The sequence below is a fragment of the Papio anubis genome, chromosome 3 (genome assembly GCF_008728515.1).
Source record: "Papio anubis isolate 15944 chromosome 3, Panubis1.0, whole genome shotgun sequence".
In the NCBI taxonomy this organism is placed as follows: Eukaryota; Metazoa; Chordata; class Mammalia; order Primates; family Cercopithecidae; genus Papio; species Papio anubis.
This window is the reverse complement of record NC_044978.1, coordinates 115,118,448-115,138,495: the sequence shown is the minus strand read 5'-3', so window position 1 is coordinate 115,138,495 and position 20,048 is coordinate 115,118,448. Positions and strand designations below refer to the sequence as shown.

Here is a 20,048-nt window from a genome sequence, read left to right as displayed (position 1 = left end):
TTTTTCCTGGCCAAGCAGTTTGGTAAGGACACTAGATTAGAAATATTACTTAATAAGAACATCTACTGATAAATAGCACTTATTGTGAACATATCTCCTTTAATCCTCAGAACATTCCCATAACCTAAGTATTATTTCTATATTCATATATGATATGTATTCAATGAGGTTATTGCATACATTACCCAGATCACATATCTAGTAATGGGGAGATCTAGACTTAACAGTTATGTAGCTTTGTCTGACCATAAAGTCCATACTCTTTCTGCTGTACTGTGCTTCCCCCATCATTTCTATTTCTACTGTATTTGTGAACATAGGGCACCCTTCTAAATCCCACCGTCCAAACAGGAGATTTCAAAAACATATCTAGCCATTGGTTTGAACTCTTTGAAAATGAGGCATGTTAAAATCTTGATAATAACAATGTTTGTTTTTCTTTTTAAAGTATCCAAGGACTACGTATTATCAAATACTTTGCAATGAGTGTTCAACTTTCCCTATACTAAGCTTGGGATTGAGCCATTATTCCTTTACTTTCCGACAAGCTATCCCTTCTATTCCTTTTAATGTATTTTCCTCTGATTTTAAATGGCTTTAAGAACTGTCTAAATTCATTCCAGAGCTCAAACAACTTAGCCTATAAATTTGTCAGTTCTAACTTTGGGAGTTATAGATCTGTTTAAGAGTCAGATGAAATGCATATAAACACACACAGGCAGAATTTTGTATAAAATTGATGTTAATGCTTTGGAAAATGATTGTCTTCACACTTGTCAAGCAACTTTCAAAAAAGATATTCATTTCAGGGAATAAACTCACCTCCTAGAGTTGCATGTGCCTAAGCTTCAAATGATGGGTGTACACTAGAAAAATAGGAATAAAATCATCTGACAGTACACACACACACACACACACACAACCCTGTTACAGCCTTGTCTAGAGAACCTTATAAACACATGTGAGCCGGCCATACTGGTGCATGCCTGTAGTCTCAGTTACTTGAGTGGCTGAGGCTGGAGGACTGCTTGAGCCCAGGAGTTCAAGTCCAGCCTGAGCAATACAGCAAGATTCTATCTCTTTAAAAATAAATCACAGAATGAGATCATGCCCTTTGCAGGGACATGGATGGAGCTCGAAGCCATTATCCTCAGCAAACTAATGCAGGAACAGAAAACCAACCACCACATGTTCTCACTTATAAGAAGGAGCTGGACAATGAGAACACATGGAACACAGGGAAGGAAACAACACACACTGGGGACTGTGGGGGTTGGAGGGAGGGAGAGCATCAAGATAAATAGCTAATACATGCAAGGTTTAATATCTACGTGATGGGTTGATAGGTGCAGCAAACTACTGTGGCACACATTTACCTATGTGACAAACTTGCACATTTGGCACATGTATCTGGAACTTTAAAAATTTTAAATTTTTAAAAATCATAATAAACAAATAAATAATTTTCAAAACCCACAGGTGAATTCTGTTTTTTAAAAAAAGGCCTGTCCCACCAGGGGTAGCAGGGGTCCCTAATCTCCACCACGGTGAAATATGTCAAACAGATGTTTACAGACATATCTCTTAGCAACCTATTGCATTCTAAAACATTTGCAGATCCACATTACAAATGCTTGCAGATAGAGTTATTTGTTAAGGTCCAGAATGTTCAGAGGGAGGATTTTCTTCTAAACTTCAAGTGCAGCAAGATTTTTTTCAAAAGTAAGGCTGTTGGCAAATAAATTAAAGCCCAGAGGATGACATTTTGTCAAAACAATCTGCAAACGTTTATTTTGCTGCCACAGTTCAGTTGAAACTAGTTCCTACTGAGATACTGACACTGCTATAATGTTGATTCATGCTTTTGTGGCTTCGAAAATTAATAACCGTAACTTTTGTTTTTTAAATGGTTTGGAATTGCCAGCAGTATGCGACCTCCAACTGGCTCTAAATAAAGCAGTTCATGATTTAAACTTGTTCTTAAAGGCAGAAATGCATCTTTCTTTGCAGCTTTGGATCGTAATTGGTTTCTTATGCAACAAAGTGAAGCTAGAGATTGTACCACTGTCACTATACCCAGGAAGTGGTGAAATGGAACTTCAGTTTCCCTCAGTGATTAACTCAAAAAACAAAGACTTAATGTCTATGCTATCTTCCATGTTACAAACCAATACTAGTATAATGTGTGTGTTCTTCAACACTTTAGTCAGACGGAATAACTGAGGCATCCACCCGGCCTCAAAGTATCTCTGCAAAGCTCCATGCTTTGTCTTCAAAGACTTTTACATTTCATATTTAAAATTAATAGTTCTAGGTTTACCTTATTATAAAAATATTCCTTCCAAATATCCAAATAAAAGGGATGTTTCAGGTAAATATATTTATACTGTACTTAACCCCAGGAGTACTTAGAGCCCAGTCTGAGAATAAAGTCTTCTCTGCCTCTATTGAAAAAGGTCCACATCAGTGGCTGTACCACGGCTTGGCAATGGCTTGACCTGAATCCAAGTAAGTATGACCAACTCTTTTGAATCCTTCCAGTTTCTTACCATAATAAAGCTATGATTTAAAAAAGTAATCACTATTCAATGTCTTTTGTCTATTTTTTGTTTTCCTAGAGAACCCAACTCAAGCCAAAGTCCGTATATAGTTCAAAACAACTGTCCTCTAAACCTAGGTGGGCTGGAAACTATCAGGAGAGTAACTCTGGATAGGTCAGCTCTGTTTCTACGGGGTTTGCATCAGTTTCAGGTTTAATACTAATGGGCACAGAATAGAGAGAGAAACAAAGAATTCTGTGGGAAAGGAAGAAACCTAAAAGAAGTCAGCCAAATTTCCAGTCTTCCAAGATTCAGATAGTCATTTTTTGGCTTGATAATTTTATAAACTCTAAGAAAATCAAACATACTATTATTTAGTATTTCTAGCTTACCCAATCTCCCTTCAACAGCATAATAAGAGTTCCCTATGATATGGTATGCACTGCAGTCTGTAATTTTATCATGTTATTGATAAATTCACAATCTCTTTTTTAATTTTATTTTATTTTACTTTAAGTTCTAGGATACATGTGCTGAACGTCAGGTTTGTTACATTGGTGTACATATGCCATGGTGGTTTGCTGCACCTACCAACCCATCATCTAGGTTTTAAGCCCCACATGCATTAGGAATTTGTCCTAATGCTCTCCCTCCCCTTGCACCCCACTCCCTAAAAGGCCCCAGTGTGTGTTGTTCCCTTCCCTGCATTCATGTGTTCTCATTATTCAACTCCCACTTATGAGTGAAAACATTCAGTGTTTGGTTTTCTGTTCCTCTGTTAGTCTGCTGAGGATGATGGTTTCCAGCTTCATCCATGTCTCTGCAAAGGACATGAACTCATTACTTTTTATGGCTGCACAGTATTCCATGGTGGATATGTGCCACATTTTCTATATCCAGTCAATCATTGATGGTCATTTGGGTTGGTTCCAAGTTGTTATATTGTAAACAGTGCTGCAATAAACATATGTGTGCATGTGTCTTTATAATAAAATGATTTATAATTTTTTGGGTATACACCCAGTAATGGAATTGCTGGGTCAAATGGTATTTCTGGTTCTAGATCCTTGAAGAATCGCCATACTGTGTTCCACAATGGTTGAACTAATTTACACTCCACCACCAATGTAAAAGCATTTCTATTTCTCCACATCCTCGTTAGTATCTGTTGTTTCCAAACTTTTTAATGATCACCATTCTAACTGGCGTGAGATGGTATCTCATTGTGATTTCGATTTGCATTTCTCTAATGACCAGGGATGATGAGCTTTTTTCATATGTTTGTTGGCTGCATAAATGCCTTCTTTTGAGAAGTGTCTGTTCATATCCTTCGCCCACTTTTTGACGGTTTTTTTTTTTTTTTTTTTTTTTTTTTTAGTTCTTGTAAATTTGTTTAAGTTCCTTGTAGATTCTGGAAATTAAACCTTTGTCAGATGGATAGATGGCAAAAATTCTCTCCCATTATGTAGGATGCCTGTTCACTCTGGTGATAATTTATTTTGCTGTGCAGAAGCTCTTTAGTTTAGTTAGATCCCATTTATCAATTTTGGCTTCTGTTGCAATTGCTTTTAGTGTTTTAGTCATGAAGTCTTTGCTCATGCCTATGTCCTGAATGGTATTCCCTAGGTTTTCTTCTGGGATTTTTATGGTTTTAGGTTTTACATTTAAGTCTTTAATCCATTTGAGTTAATTTTTGTATAAGGTGTAAAGAAGGGGTGCAGTTTCTGTTTTCTGCATATGGCTAGTCAGTTTTCCCAGCACCATTTATTAAATAGGGAATCCTTTCCCCATTGCTTGTTTTTGTCAGGTCTGTCAAAGATCAGATGGTTGTAGATGTGTGGTGTTATTTCTGAGGTCTCTGTTCTGTTCCATTGGTCTATATATCTGTTTTGGTATCAGTAACATGTTGTTTTGGTTATTATAGATTTGTAGTATAGTTTGAAGTCAGGTAGCATGATGCCTCCAGCTTTGTTCTTTTTGCTTGGGATTTTCTTGGCTATACAGGATTTTTTGGCTCCATATGGAATCTAAAGTAGTTTTTTCTAATTCTGTCAAGATAGTCAATGGTGGTTTGATGGGGATAGCATCGAATCTATAAATTACTTTGGGCCATATGGCCATTTTCACGACATTGACTCTTCCCATCCATCAGCGTGGAATGTTTTTCCATTTGTTTGTGTCCTCTCTCATTTCCTTGAGCAGTGGTTTGTAGTTCTCCTTGAAGAGGTCCTTCATATCCCTTGTAAGTTGTATTCCTAGGTATTTTATTCTCTTTGTAGCAATTGTGAATGAAAGTTCACTTGTGATTTGGCTCTCTGTTTGTCTATTTTTGGTGTATGGGAATGTTTGTGATTTTTACATATTGATTTTGTATCCTGAGACTTTGCTGAAGTTCCTTATCAGCTTAAGGAGTTTCTGGGTTGAGACAATGGGGTTTTCTAAATGTACAATCATGTCATCTGCAAATAGAGACAATTTGACTTCCTCTCTTCCTATTTGAATACGCTTTATTTCTTTCTCTTGCCTGATTGCCCTGGCCAGAAATTCTAATACTCTGTTGAGCAGGAGTGGTGAGAGAGGGCATCGTTGTCTTAAGCCAGTTTTCAAAGGGAATGCTTCCGGCTTTTGTCCATTCAGTATGATACTGGCTATGGGTTTATCATAAATAGCTCTTATGATTTTGATGTCCCATCGATACCTACTTTATTGAAAGTTTTCACTATGAAGGGATGTTGAATTTTATCAAAGGCCTTTTCTGCATCTATTGAGATAATCATGTGGTTTTTGTCATTGGTTCTGTTTATGTGATGGATTACATTCATTGATTTGCATATGTTGAACCAGCCTTGCATCCCAGGGATGAAGCCAGCTTGATCATGGTGGATGAGCTTTTTGATGTGCTGCTTGATTCGGTTTGCCAGTATTTTACTGAGGATTTTCACCTCAATGTTCACCAGGGATATTAGCCTGAAATTTTCTTTTCTTGCTGTGTCTCTGCCAGGTTTTTGAATCAGGATGACATTGGCCTCATAAAATGAGTTAGGGAGGAGTCCCTCTTTTTCTACTGTTTGGAATAATTTCAGAAGGAATGGTACCAGCTCCTCCTAGTACCTCTGGTAGAATTCAGCTGTGAATCCGCCAGATCCTGGGCTTTTTTTGGTTTGCAGGCTATTAATTACTGCCTCAATTTCAGAACCTGTTATTGCTCTATTCAGGGATTCAACTTCCTCCTGATTTAATCTTAGGAGAGTGTATGCGTCCAGGAATTTATCCATTTCTTCTAGATTTTCTAGTTTATTTGCTGGAGGTGTTTATACCATTCTCTGATGGTAGTTGGTATTTCTGTGGAATAAGTGGTGATATCCCCTTTACCAATTTTTATTGTGTCTATTTGATTCTTCTCTTCTCTTTTTTTTTCATGAAATTATTTATTCATAGTGTAAGGACAATGAACCACATTCAATTTTTCTAGTTAGACTCGGAGTTTTGAATGTACCTTCAAAGAGTTCAACTTCTTCATTTTACAGATAACAAAATTAACCCCAGTTTGGGGATGTGACTTCCCTAAAGTCACATTTGTATTTCTATCCCTCAACAGTCTCATCCCAATCAATCTCCATACTTGCATAGGGCTTGAGTTCTCTCTCTCTCTCTTTTTTTTTTTTTTTTTTAGACAGAGTCTCACTCTTTCACCCAGGCTGGAGTGCAGTGGTGGGATCCCAGCTCACTGCAACCTCTGCCCTCCAGGCTCCAGCAATTTTCCTGTCTCAGCCTCCCGAGTAGCTGAGACCACAGGCACACACCACTAGGCCTGGCCAATCCTTGTATTTTTAGTAGAGATGGGTCAGGCTGGTCTCGAACTCCTGACCTCAGGTGATCCACCAACCTCAGCTTCCCAAAGTGCTGGGACCACAGGCACGAGCCACTGTGCCTGGCCACCAGGCTTGAGTTTTGTTTTTCTTTCCTTTTTTTTTTTTTTTTTTTTTTTTTTTGAGATGGAAGCTTGCTCTGTTGCCCAGTCTGGAGTACAGTGGTGCAATCTTGGGTCAATGCGAACTCCGCCTCCCGAGTTGAAGCTATTCTCCTGCCTCAGCCTCCCAAGTAGCTGGGATAACAGGTGCCTGCCACCACGCCCGGCTAATTCGGGCTTGAGTTTTCAAAGTGCATTGACATACATCTTGGTGTATCAGGTTCTCCATGTACAAATTGGGGGTAATTATGGAAACTATGTCATTCAAGACTACTGTGAGAATTAAATGAAATAGCCTCCAGTAAGCATTAACAATTGTTATTATCTTCTTAAATAAAAATTGTGGGAGGCCATTGTTTTCAACTGAGCTCCTGGACTAGGCCCAACAGAGCAAACCAAACCAGAATGGAGTCACTAGTTCTAGGTGCCCTGTAATCAAATTGAACTTTAAAATGAGCCAACTTTCCAAAAAATAAGATATTCACAGTGGCCAATCAGAAGGGACCCAGTTTATCTGAGCCAGTATGATAATGAAGTCCCCTCTATTCTAACCCTATAAGGAAAGTAACTTTGAAATGAACAATTTGCTGGGTGTGGTGGCTCACACCTGTAATCTCAGCACCTTGGGAGGCCAAGGTGGGAAGACTGTTTGAGCCCAGGAGTTCCAGACCAGCCCAGGCAACATAATGAGACCCTGTCTCTACAAAAAACTAAAAAACTAGCCGAATGCAGTAATGCATGCCAGCAGTTCCAACTACTTACGAGACTGAGGTGGGAGGATCGCTTGAGCCCAGGAGGATGAGGCCGCAGCGAGCTGCCATCACACCACTGCACTCCAGCCTGGGCAACACAGCGAGACTCCATCATTAAAAATAAATAAATAAATAAAAATAAGTAAAAAAAAAAATGAACAATCTACTTTTTGTTCTCTATTTTTTGCTTCTTCACCACTTTTCTGCCTATAAAACCAACCCTCTCTGCTCTGCTCATTGGAATTCCTTCTATTTTACAGATGGGATGGTGCCCAATTCATGAATCATTAATAAAAGCCATTTAGATTTTTTTCAACTCAACTTGTTGAAAGTTTGCTTTTTGACATCTTTATTGTAATAATTACTATCTTGTGGAATTTCCTCCACAGTCTTGGAAGGCAGGCTCTTTTCTTCTTTATTAGTCTGGCTAGCAGTCTATGTATTTTGTTAATCTTTTCAAAAAACCAGTTCCTGCATTCATTGATTTTTTGAAGGGTTTTTCGTGTCTCTATCTCCTTCAGTTCTGCTCTGATCTTAGTTATTTCTTTTCTTCTGCTAGCTTTTAAATTTGTTTGCTCTTGCTTCTCTAGTTCTTTTAATTGTGATGCTAGGGTATCAATTTTAGATCTTTCCTGCTTTCTCCTTTGGGCATTTAGTGCTATAAATTTCCCTCTAAACACTGTGTTAGTTGTGTCCCAGAGATTCTGGTACATTTTGTCTTTGTTCTTATTGGTTTCAAAGAACTTATTTACTTCTGCCTTAATTTTGTTATTTACTCAAGTATTCATTTGGGAGCAAGTTGTTCAGTTTCCATGTACTTGTGTGGTTTTGAGTGAGTTTCTTAATCCTGAGCTCTAATTTGATTGCACTGTGGTCTAAGAGACTGTTTGTTATGATTTCCACTGTTTTGCATTTGCTGAGGAGTATTTTACTTCCAATTATGTGATCAATTTTAGAGTAAGATGTATATTCTGTCGATTGGGGTGGAGAGTTTTGCAGATATCTACTAGGTCTGCTTGGTCCAGAGCTGAGTTCAAATCATGAATATCCTTGTCAATTTTCTGTCTCGTTGATCTAATATTGACAGTGGGGTATTAAAGTCTCCCACTATTATTGTGCAGGAGTCTAAGTCTCTTTTTAGTTCTCTAAGAACTTGTTTTTATAAATCTGGGTGTTCCTATATTGGGTGCATATACATTTAGGATAGTTAGCTCTTCTTGTTGCATTGATACCTTCACCATTATGTAATGCCCATCTTTGTCTTTTTTTATCTTTGCTGGCTTAAAGTCTGTTTTATCAGAGACTAGGATTGCAACTCCTGTGTTTTGTTTGTTTGTTTGCTTTTTGCTTTCCATTTGCTTGGTAAATATTCCTTCATTCCTTGATTTTGAGCCTATGTGTGGCTTTGAATGTGAGATGGGTCTCCTGAATACAGCACACCAATGGGTCTTGACTCTTTATCCAATTTGGCAATCTGTGCCTTTTAATTGGGGCACTTAGCCCATTTATATTTAAGGTTAATATTGTCATGTGTGAATTTGATCTTGTCATCGTGATGATAGCTGGTGATTTTGCACATTAGTTAAGGCAGTTTCTTCATAGTGTCCCTGGTCTCTATATTTTGGTGTGTTTTTGCAGCGGCTAGTACCAATTTTTCCTATTCATATTTAGTGCTTTCTTCAGGAGCTCCTGTAAGGCAGGCCTGGTGGTGACAAAATCCCTCAGCATTTCTGCAAAGGATTTTATTTCTCCTTCCCTTATGAAACTTAGTTTGGCTGGATATGAAATTCTGGGTTGAAAATGCTTTTCTTTAAAAATATTGAATATTGGGCCCCACTCTCTTCTGGCTTGTAGGATTTCTGCAGAGAGATCTCCTGTTAGTCTGATAGGTTTCCTTTTGTAGGTAACCTGACCTTTCTCTCTGGCTGCCCTTAACATTCTTTTTTCCTTCATTTCAAGCTTGGAGAATCTGACGATTATGTGTCTTAGGGTTGCCCTTCTCAAGGAGTATCTTAGTGGTGTTCTTTGTATTTCCTGAATTTGAACGTTGGCGTGTCTTGCTATGTTGGGGAAGTTATCCTGGATAATTTCCTTAAGTATGTTTTCCAACTTGGTTCCATTCCCTCCATCATTTTCAGGGACCCCATCGATCATAAGTTTGATCTTTTCACAGAGTCGCATATTTTTTGGAGGCTTTGTTCAATCCTTTTCATTCTTTTTTATCTAATCTTGTCTTCATGCTTTATTTCATTAATTTCATCTTCAATCTCTGATATCCTTTCTTCTGCTTGATCCATTTGGCTATTGATACTTGCATATGCTTCACGAAGTCCTCGTGCTGTGTTTTTCAGCTCCATCAGGTCATTTATGTTCTTTTCTAAATCGGATATTCTAGTTAGCAGTTCCTGTAACCCTTTGTCAAGGTTCTTAGCTTCCTTGCATTGGGTTAGAATATGCTCCTTTAGCTCAGAGGGGTTTGTCATCACTCACTTTCTGAAGCCTACTTCTGTCAATTCGTCAAACTCATTCTCTGTCCCGTTTTGTGCCCTTGCTGGAAAGGAGTTGTGATCATTTGGAGGAGAAGAGGCATTCTGGTTTTTGGAATTTGTAGCATTTGTGTGCTGATTTTTCCTCATCTTCATGGATTTATCTACCTTTGATCTTTGAGACTGATGACATTTGGATGGGGTTTCTGTGTGTGGGGGGGTCCTTTTTGTTGATGTTGATGTTATTGCTTTCTGTTTGTTAGTTTTTATTCCAACAGTCTGGCCCCTCTCCTGTAGGTCTGCTGGAGTTTGCTGGAGGTCCATTACAGACCTTACTTGCCTGGATATTACCAGCGGAGTCTGCAGAACAGTGAAGATTCCTGCCTGCTCCTTCCTGCTGTATGAGGTGTCTGTCAACCCCTGTTGGGAGGTCTCTCCCAGTCAGGAGGCATGGGGATCAGGGACCCATGTGAGGAGGCAGTCTGTCCCTTAGCAGAGCTCGAGCACTGTGCTGGGAGAACCCTCCTTGTCAGGATCTGCTGCTCTCTTCAGAGCCAGCAGGCAGGAATGTTTAGGTCCACTGAAGCTGCACCCACAGCTGCCCCTTCTCCCAGGTGCTCTGTCCCAGGGAGATGGGAGTTTTATTTATAAGCCCCTGACTGGGGCTCTTGCCTTTCTTTCAGAGATGCCCTGCCCAGTGAAAAGGAATCTAGAAAGGCAGTCTGGCCACAGCCACTTTGCCGTGCTGTGTTGAGTTACTTCCAGTCCTTAGCATAGTCAGGCGAAAGCCACCTACTCAAGCCTCAGTAATGGTGGATACCCCTCCCTCCACCAAAGTTGAGTGTCCCAGGTCGACTGCAGACTGCTGTGCTGGCAGCAAGAATTTCAAGCCAGCAGTTCGTAGCTTGCTGGGCTCCATGGGAGTAGGATCCACTGCGCGAGATCACTTGGCTCCCTGGCTTCAGCCCCCTTTCCAGGGGGAGAGAACGGTTTTCTCTCACTGGGGTTCCAGGCACCACTGGGGTTCCAGGCACCAGTGGGGTATGAAACAAAAAAAACTCCTGCAGTTGGCCTGGCATCTGCTCAAACAGCCGCCCAGTTTTGTGCTTGAAACCCAGAGCCCTGGTGGTGTAGGCACATGAGGGAATATCCTGGTCTGCAGATGGCAAAAACCATGGGAGAAGCGTAGTATCTGGGCCAGATAGCACAGCCCCTCATGGCTTTCCTTGGCTAGAGGAGGGAGTTCCCCAGCTTCCTGGGTGAGGCGACACCCTCCTCTGCTTCTGCTCACCCTCCATAGGCTGCATCCACTGTCTAACCAGTCCCAGTGAGATGAACCAGGTACCTCAGTTGGAAGTTCAGCAATCACCCGCCTTCTGCATTGGTCTCGGGGAGCTGCAGACCAAAGCTGTTCCTATTTGGCCATTTTGCCAGATCCCCATAAATGCTTAATGACTATCTATTATGTGCCAGTAACTGTGCACACTATAGTGCTCTGGATGGGCTTATATCCCAAAAGGGAAACATCCACATGTAACGAGATCATTACAGTAATTGTGTTTTGATTTATTCATTTGTCAATAAACATTTATTAAACAACTACTATGTATATTGAGCCCCTACTAGGCACTGTGTTAGGGTCTATCACAGAATAATGTGGTATATGATTTTTTTCTCTCAAAGCACTTTGGAAGACTACATGTATAGACTTCAATTGGCTTGAGCATATAGCATGAAAATGTGGCAAGAGAAGAGAACGAAGACTATAAAAGTATATAGTAGATAAATCGTGAATGGTCCTATATACTTTGATAAGGCATTTAGACTTTATCCCAGCATATGAATAGAAAAGTATTGAGGGTTGTGGGCAGGGAGTGGCACAATCAGGTGTGTGTTTTAGAAGGCTATCTAGGGCAGTGCCATAGTTGGGGCAGTGAGGGAGGGAGGGTATTCAGCAGTTCTTTCCACACCTATCAAGTTATGATTAGTAGTTGTGGGCACCTATACAAGCTGACTGCTCTTTTCATCTTGACACCTTTGGTTTTTATTGATTCCACACACCTTGAGAATATTTATGTTTGCTATAATCCACGGCAGGCAACCTTGTTTCAAAGGTGTACTCAACATTTCTTTTGCAACTCTGCTGATAAATGTACTGCTTCCATTTATCAGACAACATCTGATAAGATTACCTTATTTTCACCCATACTCTCTATCTAAACTAATTTGTAGCAAATCTAACTATAGCATTTCCTGCCATAACCCAATCAATGATGGTGGTGCTGCTGCTGTTGACAATTTAACAAGGCAATCAAAAATCACAGACTTCCATTTCCTCAGCTAGTCTCATTCTATATTCACCATGATTAACCCTTGGTAACCAGTTATACTGAAGAATCTTTAAGAGCTTTTTCCAATTGTTGAATGCAAAATCGAAAGCAAGCTTTTAACCAGACAACACCTGAGCAGTGTTTTCCAACCAGGTCTCATTGGCAGATTCACCTGAAATAATTAAAAACACAGATTACCAGGTTTGAGTCTCAGTGAGGCAGAGGGTGAGGGGTGAAATGAGAAATGTGTATAAAATGCATGTGTATAAAATGCCCTAGGTGAGGTTATGAATTAGGCTAACTTGGTAAACCCTAGATGGAAGCTACTCTAATAAGTTCCTTATAATTAAAGCAGCATTAAGCACATATTTTTCTTTTAAATACTTTAATGAAACTTAGGCAATCACTTTAAGTAATTGCCACCCATTTAATGTTTACTGAAACAGTTTACAACTAATTCACATGCCATTTTCTAAATGCTTCAGGCTTACTTGGCTTTCCTACCATGCATTAAACAGTTTGTTAACTATTAATAAAGAGTAAAGAAAAATCAGAAACCAGAGGTCATTTTAACAGTTAAAAGGGCCACTGAGAAGCATGACTTATAATTAGCAAAATACATGTGAGCTCCTTGTGGCATTAACTAGGACCTTATGATCCATGCTTTAAAGCAAGAACAGGCGAAGAAAAAGCAACATCTTTCCTAAAATAAGTCACCTTTTCTTTTTGACCACTGTCAATCAGAAAAATTCTATTTTTGCAGGTAACTGAGTATTTGTGAAGTGGGACTCTAATAAATGAACTCAGTGCAAAATGTATCAAAATGAAAAATAAAAATTGCTAACATTCATTATGCAATTACTATTCTTAGTGCTTAGTCCCCATTCAAAGTTCTTTGCATTTAATTTTTTCCATTTAATAATGCTAGGTATTATTATCTTTTTTTTTTTTTTTTTTTGAGACAGAGTCTTGCTCTGTTGCCAAACTGAGTTTAGGGGCGCGATCTCAGCTCACTGCAACCCCTGCTTCCTAGGTTCAAGCAATTCTCCTGCTTCAGCCTCCCGAGTAGCTGGGACTACAGGCGCGAGCGCCACTACGCCCGGCTAATTTTTGTATTTTTAGTAGAGACGGGGTTTCACCATGTTGGCCAGGACGGTCTCAATCTCTTGACCTCATCATCCGCCTGCCTTGGCCTCCCAAAGTGCTGGGATTATAGGTGTGAGCCATCGTACCCAGCCTATTATCCCATTTTATAGATAAGGAAACAGAGGCACAGAAAGCTTAGTAACTGCTCAAGGTCAGACAGCTAACAAATAGCAGACAGAAACTGAAACCAGGAAGTCTGACTTCGGAGCCTATGCTCTTAACCACCCTGGTGTACTGTCACTAAGAGAATTAGGCACTTGAACTGAGTCCCTGTGGAGCTCCCTCAAGAGGTAGAGGAGCTTTAACAAGAAACACAGGAAGGAATGGATGTTGAAAACAAGTCCGCCTTGCAAATCAGTATCCAATTCACTACTGAGTGCCTACTATGTGTTGGGCACGGCACTCAATGCTTTAGGAAATATTACTATAAAGATGAATAATGCAGAGTCCCTTCTCATCTTCATTGCTTCTTCAATTGTCACCTCTTCCATAAAGCCTCCCCTGGCTCTGAACACTACAATACCACTTTTCACACTGCATTACAAAGTCTTCATATGTATGTCTCTCCTCCCATTAGGCTGTTCTTTGGCCCATGACGGGAACAGATGCCACATGTTAGCTCCTTTTCCAGTTCCTAAATTCCTCGTACAGTGTGCCTGGACACACTGCTGTCTCTCTGTAGATGTTTTATGAATGCATGAACGGATGACACACAGAGGACATGGAAGTGAAATAACATGCTCTGAGATTCACAGTGTGCTAGTGGTAAAGATAGGGAAAGGTTTTGCATATCCCAGCTCTACTCCAAGGTTCTGTCTAATATAACACATGCACCACACTAGTATCTTTTGCTAAAACTGCATGATTTAACATTTTAGCATATATTATGGAAAAAATGCTCACTTTTTATCTTTATGTTTCATCTCTCATTTAACATGCTAAACCCTTATAAGCAGGTGCCATTGCATACCTCACTTACTGTGTCAGGCCATGCTAAAGGGATACTTGCAATTGAATCTTTAGAATGGAACAGACCTCTTAAGTAGCTCAACCTAAAAATGAAGGTTTAGGTAGATCAAGTCACTTGCCAAAGGTTACACTGCTAGTAAGAGACAGAACTGGAACTTAAATCTAACTCAAAATCCCACACTAGTAATAATTGTGCTATTTTTGTGCATTCAAAGATCCATGTCCCAACCTCACCTACTAGTTATGTGACCTTGGAAAAATTATTTAACTCTTCTGAGCCTCATTTTTATCATCTTTGAGGCAAGTAATTGAGAACTCACAGAAATGATATAAGGGTTAAATGAGCTCATGAATGTAAAGTGTCAGTCACACAGTAGGTATTCAACAAATATGTATTGATAATCCCATCAAATAAGATTCTGCCCAGTAATGGAGCACATTTGTTAACCATTGCTTTAGATCATATAACTTCTATCAATTGCAGTGCTATAAAAACAACTATGCTGGAATTTATTACCCAACTAAAGAGTTCCAAGTTGTCCACAAAATTAAAATTTTATCAAAGTAAGGTTCTGCAGTAAATACAGACAGCTATAGGTTAAGACTCTTCTAAGACAACTTTTCCTATCTCTTTTTAATCAGTAAAGAGTCTAAAATACAAGGTCAAAACCTTGCCCAAGGCTGAATCAGTCATTTAGAATCTGGACCCAGAATCTGGTCACAAGTTCTCACTTAATCATAGCTGTCTCGCTTCCACACTAAGGTATAGTTCCTTTTATAATAGCAATTCTGTGATGATTAAATTTTATATGTCGACTTGACTGGGCTAAGGAATGCCCAGATAGCTGGTAAAACATTATTCTAGGTTTGCCTCTTCTGAAAGAGATCAGCATTTTAATCAGTAGACTGTGTAAAGAAGGTTGCCCAACCAATGAGCTTGGACATCATCCAATTTGTTGAGGGACAAAATCAAACAAAAAGATGGAGGAAAGGTGAATTCACCTTTGTGTTTAAGCTGGGGCATGCATCTTCTCCTGTTCTGAGACATCAGCGCTCCTGGTTCTTGGGCTTTCAGACTCAGACCAGGACATTGGCCCACCAATTCACAGGCTTTTGGATTCAGAATGAATTACACCACTGGCTTTCCCTGGTCTCAGCTTGCAGACAGCAGATGGTGGGACTTCTTGGCCTCCATAATTACAACAGCCAATTCCTATGATAAATATATATACACACGTATATCTCCATATATCCTCTTGGTTCCGCTTCTCTGGAGAACCCTAATACAACTTACCATATGAAGCAGAGTTTCTACCCAGTAAAGGAGGAATTCAGAAGATCTAATTTCACATTCAGCCTCTGCCACATACTAGCTCTGTGAATCAGGCCCAAGTTTCCTCATTGATGGAATGGGAATGAAATAGCTTTTTCAAATAATTATTATGGGGATTAAATAAGACAACACATAAGAATAGGCCTAGCACAGAATCAAGAATATAACAGGCATTCAATAGATGTTGATGAAACTGAATCTGGGGTTTTCAAGATGCAGACAAATGTCCGTGTCTTTATTGGAAGTACTTAAAATACAGAGAAGAAAGGCAGGACAGAAGGAGGCAGGGAGGGGAAAAAGGAAAAAAGGGAGGGAGGAGAAGAAGAAAGGGAAGTAGAAGAAGAAGAGGAAGGGAAGAAAAAGAGATTTGAAAAACACCTATCAGGATGCTATAGCTGCAATTCTGTTTAGGAGCAGGAATACTTCAAAGTCTATGATTTTGATCCTGAATTACAATGTAAAATTACGGCCTCTCATCTTATTCTTTCTGCTAATCCTAACAGAAACTGTGATTCCTGAAGAGCTAATCAAAAACTGAAACAGAGTAGTCATGAAGAGATTCATCTGTGTAGACTGGAAGAGTTGTTTTTCAAGAGGAGGTCCCTTAGCAAGACACCAGAAGATAAAAAGTGCCTTTAAGCATGAACAACAAAGAATCTGCAAACATTCTTGACAGAGAGACAGGGATATGTGTGAAATGCTAATAGGCATACTGATTTGCTGTGAAATAAACCTTACAACTGTGCAAATGCCATTTGGGCTACATTTTATTATAGATGACCAATCTGCTTTTCTTTACTCACAAGGAAGCATTACATGAGTTATCAATAAACGTCTCCACCTCCCTTTCTACCATTTATCTCCCCCTCCCTTGCCCAGCTAAATCCTCAGATTTGTATCTGTAATGTGCCTCACCTTACAAGCTGTATGACTTAAGATCACTACCACATTCGCAGAAGAGATTAAAGCAGAGGAAAATGATGTCTGATGGAAATTACTTTACGGAGAGAAAAAGACTAGCACCGCCTGATTTTTATACTTTCCTTAATGGCAGATGGTAAGCTCCATTTATAATAGAACATTGTAAACATCAGAAAAAAAGTGATTACTACAAAAAGTGAAAAAGTCTAAGGAAACATAAAGGAGCTTGAAAAACAATCTATCTAAAATCCATTTACCAAAATCTATACTTGGGTAGAGTATAGACTTTGATGTTTTCCATCCCCAAAATACCCTATTTTGGCCTAACATGACATTATCCTCTTTTCCTATATGGTTGCCAAATTCCAATTTTAGATGTGTTACCTAAGAGTTACACATTGAAGGCTGGGGCATCATTGCCCTTGAAGGTCACCATTGAAATGATGTGTGTCTAGATGCGTGTCCCATCTAGAAACAGGCTGTCAAAAACTACACATTTAAGACCGAGTGCCTCTCTTCCAGAATCACAGCACACCAGGAGTCAACACTGCAGGTAGTGCACACCAAAGAGAATGAGCCATAGGCAACTCCATTAGGTTCAAGATTTACAGCCCATTTCCATACATCCCCTTTGCAACACAGTTTGCTGCCTTATACTTTCAAAGGTAATTTTCATTGATAAGGGATATCCGTTACCTTCATACTCTGTGGAAGTAAGCAAAGAATCATTGTGACCATAGAGAAAAATCAGAGTCACAGAATTTTAGGTCTGGAAGGGACCTTTTAGGTTATACAGAAATATGATTTTATAAGAAAGAAGACAGAGGTTCAGAGACATTAAGGGACTTGTCCAGGCTCAGCAAGTTACTAGCAGAATCAAGATTTTTTAAAAATCATTATTCTCAGTGCATTGCTCTTTCTACCACTTTTTTTATTTTTATTTTTATTTTTTTTTTTTGAGACGGAGTCTCACTGTGTCTCCCAGGCTGGAGTGCAGTGGCGCGATCTCGGCTCACTGCAAGCTCCGCCCTCCGGGTTCACGCCATTCTCTCGCCTCAGCCTCCCAAGTAGCTGGGACTACAGGTGCCCGCTACCACGCCCGGCTAGTTTTTTGTATTTTTAGTAGAGACGGGGTTTCACCATGTTAGCCAGGATAGTCTCGATCTCCTGACCTTGTGATCCACCCGCCTCGGCCTCCCAAAGTGCTGGGATTACAGGCTTGAGCCACCGCGCCCGGCCTCTACCACTTAAGCATATTTTATCAATAGCCTGATTGTTTCTGAAATTTTACAATACTTCCTTTGCTAAAACTGAAAAAAAAAATCATCTCTATTTCCAAAGCTCAGAAGACTAAATATACAGCCTCAGATTCATATATGTACCTCCTCCCCATTTCTACAATTATCAATGCCCTTCCTACTTTGCAACTGAAATAAAATAACATCCTACTAAGCTATGCCATCTTTTGCAATGCACCAAACATCAAATATACAGAACAAAACTAAGACTGTCTTACTTTTGACTTATAGAAAGTGCTCTTCAGAAGTTTGGCGGGGAAGGTGACAGATGACAAGGATTCTCTGCCTAAGCTGAAGGACCTGGCATTTCTCAAGAAGCAGCTGGAGCGCCTGCAGTGGCACATGGAAGACAAAGTCAACAGCAGAGCGGGCCGGGATGGCTCGCTGTTGTCCTCCCCATTCCTCAAGGAATTCCTGGCTGGCTGTGGTGGCCAAACTGAAGGCAACAGTAGTATTGGGCTTTGCAAGGGGCACCTGCGCTGACAATCTATGCAGCTCAGGCTATGCTGTGCCCAACATGGAGAGGACATTGAAAGACTGACTATTTGCACTCACTATGCAAGGGCCCGAATAGCTCTAGATGCAATGAGGGAGGCAGAATAAGGAGCTGGGGCCTGCAGGTAGAGACACTATCTGGCTTCCCTGGCTGTCATCCATTTGTTTCTCCAACTTTCATGCTGCCTTTATCCTTGCCTCCCTTCCTGCAGAGTGTGCACAGTGGCTTGTCAGCCTGCACCCTGGATTCCTTCTTCCCTCCCCTAACTCCGTCAGACTGGCGCCAAGACTGTGGCTTCAAGGGCCACCAGTCCCTTACTCTTCAAGCCCTGGCAAATGACTCTGATCTTCAGTATCCTCTCTGGCAATGCTCCATGGCTCCTCCTACTGGGAGCTGGCTCCATAACTTGATTTCCCCTAAATGTGTTGCAATCCCACTCCCCTTGCTAACTACACGGGCCACCCAAGGTCTGGGGTGGGTATGAGTGTACTGGACATTGATGCTACTCCTATCCACTGCCACGTATGGTGCCCATCCCCCATGCTGGCACTGTGCCACGTGGACAGCCAAGTGCCCGGAATTCCAGCCCTCCTCAGCTGTGGAGCTGAGTTGACCAAACTACTGTTAAGCACTTTCTCCCTTATAGTGAGCTGGCAAGCATGGCTGTAAGGGGCCCCTACTCTGGCACTAAGCTGCTGTCTTCACACTATCAGCCCTGATCTGTGGCACAAACAACAACCTGGTGATCTATCTTCAGCCTGACATGGACCCCGGCACCTATCAGGCGCTGAGAAATCTCAAGATTGGAAGCGGGCCCTGTTCCACTGTCTCTGCCTCCAGCACTGCTTCTCTGCACCTCAGGGGTTAGCATTACTGCTGCTGATGGCTGTGGGGGCCTGCTATCCACCAGACGTCCCGTAAGACCTTGAGAACACCCTTCCTGGGCCCCCTCCAGAAGCTGCTGCCAGCCCCATGCCCCTACATATCAATCCGCTGGGCCTGCTGCTCCTTATCGTGGACTGCCTCATTTCAGGTCTGTCGTCACTGCATACAGAGCTGCTCATGAAGAGACGGCAGCTGCCCCTGGCACTTTAGAATGTCTGCCTCTAGACATTCTAAATGTCTTTGGTGTGCTCCTGAATCTAGATCTGCATCCGCTGGTGGCCCCAGCCCAGGCCTCCTGGAAGGCTTGTCAGCATGAGCAGAACTTGTGGTGCTGAGCTAGGGCTAAATGGACTGCTCATGTCCACTGTCATGAAGCACGGCAGCAGCATCACATGCCTCTTGGTTGTATCCTGCTCGCTAGTGGTCCACACCATGATCTCAGCAGTCCTGCTGCGGCTGCAGCTCACAGCCACCCTCTTCCTGGCCACGTTGCTCATCATCAGCCTGGCTGCGTGCCCATACTATGGCAGCCGCTAGTCCCTGACCTCCTTCACCCTGACTCCAGACCCTGTAGATTGGGTGCCACCATCAGAGCCCCCTCCCAGGCCTCCTTTCCACTTCCCTCAGCAGTCCAGTAACAACTGCCTTGTGAGAAAAGCTGGAGAAGTGAGAGCACTCAGATCTTTCTCTGGAGATGGGCAGATGAAGGGGTAGCCCTAGGAGACATGAAAAATGGGTTTGATTAAGGAAATTCTTATCATCCGCCTGCCCTCTCATCAAGTTCTTCCAGACTAAAGAATTAAGATAACATCAATACCTGGGTCTGAGAAATGATCCTATCCCTGCCTCATCCTGCATGAAAGCAGTTGATCAAAATGGGGTGTGTGCAACAAGTGGCTTTCCTTGCCTACTTTGGTCACCC

At 41.1% G+C, this 20,048-nt stretch overlaps 1 protein-coding gene and 1 pseudogene across 6 annotated transcripts in view; one reads left to right on the top strand and one right to left on the bottom strand.

Annotated features, from left to right (window-relative positions):
• SLC4A4 (solute carrier family 4 member 4) overlaps positions 1 to 20,048 on the bottom strand; it is a 494,300-nt gene that overhangs the window by 256,115 nt on the left and 218,137 nt on the right. The gene's annotated exons all lie outside the window — the stretch shown is intronic.
• On the top strand, positions 1,849 to 19,663 carry LOC108585811 (annotated as a pseudogene).